Below are 10,978 nucleotides of genomic sequence, written 5' to 3'. Positions count from 1 at the left end.
TGCGAGGCTGCCTGCGGCCTCTGCGGAGCTGCTTCGATCCCCGGCTGCTCCCCGGCCACCGGAGGAGGGGTCCCGCATGGCGCGCAGACCTCTCCTGCGCCCGCTGCTCCCCTCAGCAGTGTCCTTCGGTCCTTCTGCCTGCTCTGCTCCCCGCTCTGGCTCTGGTGAATTCTCTCACCCTCCCGCGCTTCTGATGGTACCCAGTGCTTGTATAAATAAACAAACAAATAAATAAATAAAACATGCCTCTATAAAAAAATAAATAAATAAATAAACCTTTAAAAAAAAAGAGTAAAACCTTCTAATTTAAAAAAAAAAAAATCCTTGCCAAAATTGAGGTCAATGAGTTTACCACACTGCTTCCTTGTAGGAATTTTATGGTTTCAGGTCTTCAAGTTAATACATTTTGAGTAGATTTTTGTGTGTGATGTGATGTAAGACAGGAATCCAGTTCTCCCACACCCATCTGTGAAAGAAGCTGTCCTTTCCCTGTTGTACATTTTATCTTTTTTGTCATAAATTAAGTGAACAAATGCACATGGGTATATTTTGGGGCTTTCTGTTCTGTCCCATTGATCATGGTCTGGCCTTATGCCGATACATACTGTTTTGATTACTGTAGCTTTGTGATATCGTTTGAAATCAAAGTGCACGACGTCTCCCGCTTAGTTCTTTCTCAGGTTTCTTTGACTTTTCAGGGTCTGTCGTGATGCCATATACATTTCAGGCTTGTTTTATTTCTGTGGAAAATGCCGTTGGAAGTTTGGCGGGGAAGGCGCTGACCCCGGCGGCTCTGCCCCCGCACCTCTGGGCCGAGCGGGGGGGACCCCCGCCCCCTCCAGGCGCCCGTCTGCCCGGAGATGCCCGCGCTCTCGGCCGTGTAAATCTTTGCTTAAAATCGTCTGTTGTGTTTGTTCTTTTTCAAATCCATCCAAGGCGCTTTCAGGGGCGCGTTTAACCCTCCCGCGCGGCCTCTGCTGCGGGTGGGGCCGACCTCGCGCCCCCGTGCGCCTCCCCGCGCCCCCGCGTGCGCCCCGCCCCCCCGCGCACACGCCACACTGACCCGCGGACTGTGGGGGCCTCGCGCGCCCTCGCTCCTCTCCTGGCTGCTCTGAAGTCACTTGCGGGAGCCGTTTCCTCCCGAGGGGCGGGCCGGGGAGAGCCCAGTCCCGGCGGGCCGCCCCCCTTCCCGCCCGAGGCCGGGGCGCCGACCCCGCGCTCCCGCCCCCCGCCGCCCCGCCCGGCCCGACTAGGCCCGTCCCGCGGGGCGCCCGAGGGGTTTCCCGGGGCCCCGGCCTCCCTCCAGGTCAGCGCCGCGCAGGCCGCGCCCCGCGCCCCCCACCCGCCGCCTCCCGCCGGCGGGGCTCCCGGCTCCGCGCCGCCGCCCTTTCTGCCCGCCCAGCCGCAGCCGGGGCAGCGACCCCCGGAGCCGCTGCCCCCGCCCCCCAGCCCCTCCCCCGGAGCCCCTCCCCGCCACCTGCCCCTCTCCCCGCACCCGTGGCCCCCCTCCCCTGGGCCCCCCCACCCGTGGTGTCCCCTCCGAGGGCTCCCCCACTCCTGCCCCCTGAGGGCGCCCCCCTCCCCCCCTCCAGCACCCCGCCCTGCTCCGCCTCAGGCCAGTCCCGCCCGGTTTTCCCGCGGCGCCCTCGGCCCAGCCCGGGCCCCGCTCCGCCTGCGGCCCCGGCGAGAGGACGCGCCCCTCAGGCGGCCCTGCCCCCCTCGGCCTGCCGCGCGCCCGCCCCGCCCCGCCAGCCCGGCCCGGCTCGCCCGCCGCGGCGGGGACGGGGGGGGGGCGGGGGGGCTCGGCGCCCCGCGGGTGGCGCGGGCTCCGTGGGCGCGGCCGCGGGCGCAGCAGCAAGCGGGCGAGGGCGGCGCTCAGGAGGGGCCGCGTGAGGCGCGGGGCCGCGCCCCCGCCTGCGGGCCCAGCCTGCTCCCCCAGGCCGCAGAGCGGCGCCGGGAGCCGGGCGGGCCGAGGCCAGGCCCTCGCGGGCCTCTGCGCTCCTGACCAACCCGCCGCACGCTGGGCAGAGGCCACCAGGGCACACCTGCAAACACCCGCCGGCCTGACCCTTGGGGGCGATGACCCCCCGGCCCGGGGCTCCCGGCCCTCCTTGCCCGGGCCACGTCTCCGGGCTTCTGGGGGAGTCCCGGGCTCCCCTGCCCTCCTGGCCTGGAGATGCCCCAGGATCCGCACCCCTCGGGGCCCAGCTGGCAGCAGGCGCTGCAGGCCCAGGGGCCAGAGCCTGGGGCAGGCTGGGCTCCCACAAAGGGAGCACTTGGGTGGGCCCTGCGGCCAGCCTCCAGGGCACCTGCCCTCTGCCCCGGGCACCATGGACGCCAACCGCCAGGGCAAGGAGGTCAGTGGCCGCGGCTTCTCCGTGGCCCATGCCGCTGGCCAGCAGTATGGCCCAGCACGGGGCGGGGTGGGGGTGCCAGCCCCTCCCATTTGATTTGACCCAGGCCTCACAGCCTCCAACCTGGGCCCCGGAGTTGAGGGGTGCCGACCTTCTGAGGAAGGACACCCTGTAAGTCCTTTGTCCACACGGGGTGCCCGGGCCTGGGCCCAGGGCCAGTGTTGGCCAGGCCGACCTGGTCCCTGGAGTGAAGGCTCTGGAGGGAGCAGCTGCGTCCTGGCTCTGGAGCCAGAGGCGAGGGGCAGGGTGGGGGCAGGGTCTGAGGGGCAGCGCCTTGTGCTTTGCTCTTGGGGTCTCAGATGGCGGGTGGTCACCCCCCGCCTGGACCACCTGTAGGTAGGTGTCCATGTCCCCATCGGGCTTCTCAGGGCTCCGGCCCTGGGCTCTGGCCAGCGGTGGCCTCATCTCAGCTGGTTCGATCTGCAGGACTTGCCAGGTGAGGCCGTGGTCAGGCGGACGGCACGAGCGAGGGTTTGCGCCCTCGCGGCCAGCCCTGGCCACCCTGCGGACTTGCCCCTTCCTGAGCCTGAGCCGGGGGGTGGGCCTGCACCGTGGACGCTGCCTGGAGGGCTGCCCAGGCAGCTGCGCGGCCTTTGCTCTGTCCAGAGGCAGCCTTGGCCGCCGCGCTCTGGAGGCCGGGCCCAGGGCGGGAGCCGGTGGTTTGGTCTCCACCTGATTTCACTGAGCAGGAGGAGATGACTCATGGGGGACCTGCAGGGGCCCGTCCTGCTCTGCGTCCACGCACTTCTCAGAGGATGGTCCCCTGTGTCCCTTCCGGGGACAGTTGGGGTCTGGCCCTGACCAACAGATATATAAAAAGGGTAATTTGTTGGCAGGATAAGGGGCCTGGTGAATCGTGGGGTTCAGGGGGGAAATTGGGACAGTGGGGTACGGAGAGGTCCCCAAGAGATGGGTGGCGCAGCTGCCTGGGCCGAACGGCGGCCGGTAGGGGGGGCTGAGGCCTGGCGCCACAGAGGGACAAAGAAATTCGGGCAGCGCCTTCCTTCTGTGTGGGGGGCCCCCAGGTATTCCCTGCCCACTCCCTGCCCCGACCTCGCCCCGAGGGCCACATCCTCACCACCCAAGTGGCGTCACTGACCTGTCCTCATGCCCCAGGGCTCTGCTGTGCCCCTGTGCTGCGTGGCACTGGGGGCCACGGGCCCTGCCAGCTTCCCCAGTGAGGGGGATGCTTGCAGGAGGGAGGCCCCTCCCTGAGAACCACTTGTGGGGACATGGTGCCCCTGGGGTGGGGGCCTGGGCCTGGGCTCCTGAAAGCACACAGGGTGACCAGGGGCCATGGGGTCTGGGTGGAGGAGGCTTGTCAGGAAGTGAGGCCAGGAAAGGCCATGGGAATAGCAGGGGGGAGGGCAGGGGAGTGGGAGGCAGCTTGAGCCCCTCCTGGGGGCCAGGCCAGGAGGCTGGGGGCTCCCTGGGGCCGCAGTGCAGGCCTGCCAGGGACCCCAGCCCTGGGGGGATCTCTAGACCTCGACCTCTCGGCACAGGGCCTCCTGGGAGCCCCCGAGGTACAGCTGGCCGCTGCCCGTCCTCCCTGGCCTGCCCTCTGGTGCCCATGCCGTCCTGGCGTCCCCTGGCCTATGGCGCCCTGGCGTGGCCGCATTTCTGCAGGCACCTGGATCAGGCCCCGCCATGGAGCCTGGCTCCAGGGCAAGCCCCGCACAGTCCCCCACAAGGACGCGCCAGCCGGGGGGAGCTCTCCACACGCCTCACGGGAGGCCACTCAGCCGCTGGCCGCAGGTAACCCGGAGCCTGCGTGGGGAGGCTGGGCGTGGGCACTGACCAGCATTTGGGCCCTGGCCAACCCCCATGCCTGGCCCCGCCCCCCCTGGCCCCACCGGCAGCTGCATGACCCCCTAGAGCCAGGGACTGGGCCCTGCAAGTCAGGGCCTGGGAGGGAGGGGCAGGGCGGGGAGGCCTCTCCCGGGGGTTGGCGCCTTCTGCCCCACGTGCCTCAGCGGGCGAAGGCGAGGGGGGCCTGACCCTCGTGTCCGAAACCACAGCTGCAGGACGGCCGGCCTTCTCCACGCCGCCCGCAGTCGGGGCACTGCCCACACGGCCGCCGCCCAAGGGTCTGGGCATCGTGGCAACCCCTGTGGGGGCGCTGTGCCGTGCGCCCCGCAGCCTCCAGGGCGACCTCCACGCTGGAGTGGAAAATGGGCCCCTGGGCCCGCTCGGGGCCTCAGGTGGGTGAGGTAGCCGGGAGGGCCCTGCTGCAGGGCGCGGATCCTCCAGGGGCAGCGCCTTCTCTGGGTCCTCTGGGACGAGAGACGCTGCCTTTCTGGCCCCCCCACCCCGTCGCTGGGCCACGCAGCCCCACACCGCGCGGGGCGGGACCAGGAGCCCGGCCCAGCCCCTCCTGCGAGCCCTGATCAACCAAGGCGCTGGGTTCCCTCCGCCTCTGCCCGTTGCTCTCCCCGCTGCCAGCCACTGGGCTGGGGATCCCACGTCCCTGAGCCCCACCCGCCACGGCCCCTACTCGACCCTGACTCTCCCAGGAAAGCCTCTTCTTGGCTCAGGGCCGCCTCTGCCGTCCAGGGGCCGTGGGGCCTCAGCCTGGATGGCTGTCCTGGGGGCACACTCCAGGAGGCTCGCAGAGGCCCAGGGACCAGAGCCGCAGGGCGGAGGGTGGCCGGTGTGGCCTGTGGGTGCAGGGTGGGGGGGGGGTGCGTGCGGGTGCCCCCACCCTCGGGCACACAGCACCAGTGAGGGGTCTTGGGGAGCAGCCCACAGGCTCAGCCCAGGCCCTGATCTACAAGAAGGCCAGGGGCTGCCTGGAGACCCCAAGACCTTCCCGGACCCCTGGCCAGCTAAAGCCCCCACCGCACCGGCCCTGGGGCTCTGGCAAAGTCAGGTCCAGCACCCTTGGGTGGGGACAAGTCTGCGGGCCAGGAGCCGGGGCACCACAGGAGGCCTGAGGAGGGGCCCAGGGTCAGATGGGGCTGGTCCAGGCCCCCTGGCCCCACAGATCTCCTGGTGGCGGGTGGACTCGAGGGCTGTGCCCTTCTAGCCCACGGCAGGTGCCCGGCTGGGGCGGGGGCTGAGAAGGGAGCAGGCAGGGCGGGTGGGCCGGGCGGGCATGTGGGACAGAAAGCCCCTCGGGGACAGGCGCCCGCCACCCTCCACCCACTGGCCTGCCCTGGCCTGCCTGCCCGCCCACCCCACCCAACATTTCCGCGGAACGTTCCCCGGGCAACGGCACCACAAACCCAGGGAGGTAGCCAGCCTGGGCAGGGGCGGGAGCCCAGGGGGCCTGATGGGCGGGGCGGGGCTGGGGTGGGTGGGGCGGCTTGGGCTCCCGGGCACCCATGCCCCCCAAAGGCCAGGCACCCCCTTCCCAGGCAGCGCCGGCTCCTGAGAGCCTGGCCCGACGGCAGTGGCCTGGGCCGGGCTGGTCCTGTCTGTTGGACAGTCTCCACCCCCGCGAGGGGCCCACGCCGGGTGGAGGAGCCAGTCAGACGTGGGTGGGGGCCACACCTCAACACCCAGCCTGGAGCATGTCAGGAGCTGCAGTGGCACCTCCCGGCGTCGCCCCTCGGCGGGCCAGGGGAGGGGGCTTCCTGGCCGGAACGGGGAATCTAGGTGTGGGGGCGCCGTGCCATGAGGCTCCTGGAAGCCAGACCTGACCAGTCTGGGGTGGGGGGAGTCCCTAAGGTGGGCGGGGGACGGCAGGGCATTGGGGCATGTGGAGGTCAGGGGGTGCTATCAGGGTCTGCTGAGGAGGGGCTGGTCCTGGCCCCTGGCTCCCCCAGAAGGGCTTGCAGGGGCGGTGAACGTCCCGTGTCCTCCACCATCAGGGACCTTCCGAGAAGGCCCGGCCCCAGCCAGCTGCCTCCCAGGCAGTGTGGTGGCCGCATGAGGGGCTTGGTGAGGCATGGGAGCCCCCCTCCAGCCCCCACTGCTCGTGCAGAGGGCCCCTCTCCAGCAGCGCCCCCCCTCCCTCATGATGAGGCTGGGGCCTGTTTCCCAGGGGGCTGGTGGCCAGGCAGGGGCGAGGCTGCGGCCTGACTGAGCCCCGGCTGCACAGGGGTGTCAGGGGGCCCCAGGGCCCCCAACCTCATTTTGATCTCCCTGGCCCCACCACAGCAGGGTCCCTCCCCCGTAGGCCACACCCCGGGGACACCCCCCCGGCAGACTCCCTAGGACTCTGGGGCTGCGGAGCCCATGCAGTGGAGCGAGGGGCTGCGGGGACGGCCCAGGCCAGAGGCGGCGTCCTGGGTGGGGCAGCCTGGTGGGCGGCTGGCAGGCGACCCTGTGGCAGCCCCGGCCCTGGGCATGCTGGGCTGCACTGGACAGTGTGAAGGGGCTGCAGGCCTCCCGGGGAGCCCCGTCCCTGACCCACGGCCATCGCCGCTGCCCAACTGCCGGAGCAGGCAGGGTGAGGTGTCTGGACCCTGAGCCAAGGCCGGCTGCCCACTCGCGGAGGTGCATCTGGGCAGCAGGGGGGTAAAGAGGCCCCTCCCAGGCTTGGCTGTCCTCCCCAGCTCAGGGCGGCTGCCAGCTGGCCGAGCAGCTGGAGCGGCGGGTGCGGGGCGGGGAGGCCGTGGGCACTGGCACACTCGTGCCTGCTCAGTGCGAGCCCCGCTCATCCCAGACGGCAGGACTCGCCGGGCCCGGGGGGCTGGACCAGGCAGGAGCTGGGGGCCACGGGCAAGGTGGGGCTGGGCGCTGTCCGGCCCTGTTCTCTGCTGGGCAGCCTCTGGGGGTGCTGGTCAGAGGCTCGGTCCACCTACTGGGCTGAAGGCCACGTGGTAGTGGTGGCCGACTGGGCAGACCTGGAGGTTGGGGGCAGACAGGGCGGCCGAGATGCCACTGGGGTCGGGGAGGGGCGTGCCCCGGCCGTGGGGCTGAACCAGGTGGGCCGGGACCTGCGCTCCGAGGGGCTGTCTCAGCTGCCGGGCTGGGGCCAAGCTCCTGGCGTCCGGCTGGTGCCCGGCAGAGGGCCGCATGGTCAGGGCGCTGGCAGGGCTGGCGTGGGAGGGTCTGCTCCAGCCTCCCTTCAGGCTACCTGCTGCTCTGACCCCACCCCCCTGAGGCTGCACCTACAGGACCCTGTTCTGGATCTGGCTGGGTCCAGAGCGGCCCCGGGGTCAGGCCTTCGAGGATAGGTGTAAACTGGCCCCGCTGGCCTTCCCCACGCCGCCCTGAAGCAGGGCCCCTGCCCTGCCTGCCCCAGCAGTGGAGGGCCACTGAGGCCCAGGGCAGAGGGCCTGGCCATGGGCTGAGGGGATGGGCCGTAGTGCCCCTTGGAGCTCGTGGTCTGGCCCTCCCAAGGCCGTGCAGCCGCGGGTGCAGGCAGGAGGTGAGGCCCCTGATACAGGAGCTCCCGTGGGGGCCATGGGGTGAGTTCCCACACCGTGGGGTCAGCCTCCACCTGCCTGCCCCAGCCCCCCACCCCAGCCGCCCCCCCCCATACTCTGCCCCGGGTTGCACCTCCCTGGGGGAGCCGCAGGTACTCACCCCCCACCGCTGGGCCTGAGGGAACCGTGGCCGGAGGCTGCCTTCCCCGCAGCCACCACTGCACCGAGCCGTGCAGTGGGGCCTCTGACCTGCTGAGCTGGGCACAGCTCTGAGGGGCTCTGGGTGCCCGGCGGCAGCTTGGGCAGGGACACCAGGCCCAGGAAATGGCAGGTAGCATGGGAGGCAGGGGTGGGAGTGGGCCTAGGGTCCCCTGGGTGGTCTCCTGACACCCCAGCGCCAGTTCCCTGGGGAGCCTCCCTGCTGCCTGGGGGTTGGAGGAGCTGCACGGGGCCCTGGTGCCTCCTGGGCCGAAGCGCTGGAGCAGAGGTGCCAGGAAAGCTCTGAGGCCAACCAGGGAGAAAGCAGGGCTCAGACTAGGGCCCATGCCCAGGACAGCCCCCTGGGGAGCCTAGAGGCTCTGAGCTGGAGGCCACTGCGGGGAGCTAGAGCCACCAGGAAAGGAGCAGCAGGGCGAGGACCGGCAGGCGCGGGGCAGGCGGGAGGCATGTGGCTTGTGCCCGCCGGAGGGGAGGGGCAGGCAGACACACTGCCTGGGGTGCCGAGGGTATGAGGGATGCCATCCTGTGGCCTCCACACTCTGCAGCCAGGGGCAGGCACGTGTCTGGATTCCGGGGTCCAGGAGGGACGCTCACTGCAAGGGTTCAGCTGCAAGAGGGAGCGGCTCAGACCACGCTGGCCCACGTACCGTCAGCACCACCGCGCCTGCGGGCTCCATGGATGGGTCCCAGTGGCCAGCAAGCAGGGCTGAGTGGCTGACCTGCCCATGCCAGAGGTCAGGGCACCCCTGCAGCAGCCACACAGCGTGGCCAGTGTGGGGTGGGGACAGGGACCGGCCATCCAGTGAGGGCCCAGGGTGCCTCAGGAGGGTGGGCCCGGGGACCATGGGGGGCTCTGACCCCAGCGCCCTCCCTGGAGCACGGACCTGCCCTCTGTGCCTGCGCAGGGCCGTGGGGGGCTGGGTGGCCCAGGGTGAGGGTCTGGTGAGAACCACCGTGTAGGGGTAAGACGGCGGGGCGGGGGCTGAGGCCTCCGTGGGACTGGGAGCACCTTGGTCCTGGCCAGTGGGAGGAGTGGAGGGCCACTGAGACCACGTCACCCCAACCTTTGGGCAGCAGAGCGGAGGACCAGCCGGGAGCGTGCCCCGGGTGGAGCTCCAAGGCTCTGGGCCTGCACCCCTGCCCTGGGGCGGGCGCCTGGGCACCGCAGCTGCCCTGAGCACGGAGGCGGGGCCGGTGGGCTGAGGCCGTCCCTTCCGGACAGAGGCGCCAGCGTTTGGGCGCACAGAGACCTTTTCACTGGTCAAGGGCACAGAGGGGCACAGAGGGGCAGGCTCAGGGGCACCCTGAGGCCACCTGGCCGAAAAGACCCAGGACCGAGCGAGGCAGCAGCGCCAGGAGCCGGGCCGAGCCCCTGCGCGCGCCCTTCCCCGGCCCCGCCGCCCTGGGGCCGCAAGGGCGCTGCACAGCCGCGCGGGCAGGTGCGCCCGGCCCTGGCGGACGCGGTCCCGGCCGCGGGAGCGCCCACCCCGCGCGGGGCGGGAGAGGCCGCGGCCCCGCTGCTCCGCAAGCCCCAGCCGGGCTCCCTCCCCGCCTCGGGGGCGTGTGTGGGGCGGGCCGGCCGGCCGGCTTCCCGACACCTGCCCGCCCCACCCCCGGGCGCCCCGCCCCCCGCCGCCTCCAGGGTGGGAGGGGCCTCGCGCGGCTTCAAATGCTGCTGCCGGGAGGCCGCGGGGCGAGGCCAGCGACTGCCCGCGGAGCCAGCGCCGGCGGCCAGCGGGGCACACGGCTGAGCAGCACCGAGCGGAGCCGACACCCCGGAGCCGACACCCCTGCGCGAGCTCTGGGCCTGACCCGAGGTGGGTGCGCGGGCAGGTCGCCCTCGGAGCTGGCTGGCCCCACACGGGGCCTCCCCAGCCCTGGGTGCCAGGCAGGGGCGGGCAGCGGTGGCCTGCGAGGTGGGGGTCAGGCCTCCAGCGATCTCCCAGCAGGAGGGTGGCCTTCTGGGCTGGGCCCTGCCAGCTGGTTCCTCCCGGCCCCCTCCAGGGTGATCAGTGGAGAGGGTGGCCCCCGGTGCCAGGGGGGAGGAGGGCCCTGCCCACTGCGGGAGCCGCCTGCCGCAGGCCCTGTGCCGGTCCCCAGGCCACACTGTCCAATTTGGCCCTGGGTGGGCAGGACTTTCCCAGAGGCTCGTGGCCGGGCAAAGGGCAAGGTGCTGCCTTGTGTGCGTTGGGGCAATCTGGACCCAGCACCCACCCGCCCCAGTCCTAGGCTGGGTGGGGAGCTGCCTTGCAGGGTGGTGGCAAAGGGCGGCCTCACCCAGGGCCTCACCCAAGGGCACCCGACTCATCCTGCTCAGGAATTGCTCTCCTGCCCTGGTGGCCCGAGGTGGGTCCTCCTCCCTGCCCCACCCCCGCTCCTGAGGGCTCTGTCTGCCCAGCATCTTGGTTTCTGCGACGTGGGAGGGGCGCCAGTCTCCCATGCCCACCGGCCCCTCCCCTGTTGCCCCCCCCCGGCTCATGGTCACCACAGAGGAGGGCCACCCCAGGGGCCCGATCCCACTGGGTGCAAGGGCCTCTCCTGCCCCGCCTTGGGCCCGACCCGGTGAGCGCACTGCTCTGACTGCCCTTCCCGGGCTGGCGGCTGCCCCGGCTCCTGAGAGCACTCGGACCCCCACGGCACCAGCAAAGCCCACCTGAGAGGAGACAGGCCCTCGCGGCTACCTCTGGCAGCAAAGCAAGGTCAGGCAGGGTCTGGGCTGAGAGCCGGACACGGAGCGAGAGGGCAGGGCCTCCTGAGGCCGAGCAGGGTAGCGGGACGTTGTGGGCCCTGGACGGCCAGGGCAGCCGGTGTCAGCCGCACGCAGGACACAGGGATTTGTCCCTGGGGGCAGCCCCAGTGGTGAGCAGAAAGCCCGGCGGGCCCAGCGCTGACGGGTCATGGGCCTCCCGGGGTCTGACTGGGCCCTTCAGCCAGGCCTCCGCTGCTGGGTGGTCCCCCAAGCGGCCCTCACCACCTCAGGCAGCAGCGCCAGCCCCGGCCACCCCTCAGGCAGCTCCCTGCAGTGGGTCA

Source organism: Talpa occidentalis, unplaced genomic scaffold (genome assembly GCF_014898055.3).
Source record: "Talpa occidentalis isolate TD23 unplaced genomic scaffold, MPIMG_talOcc4v2.1, whole genome shotgun sequence".
Lineage (NCBI taxonomy): Eukaryota > Metazoa > Chordata > Mammalia > Eulipotyphla > Talpidae > Talpa > Talpa occidentalis.
This window is presented reverse-complemented; position numbering follows the sequence as displayed.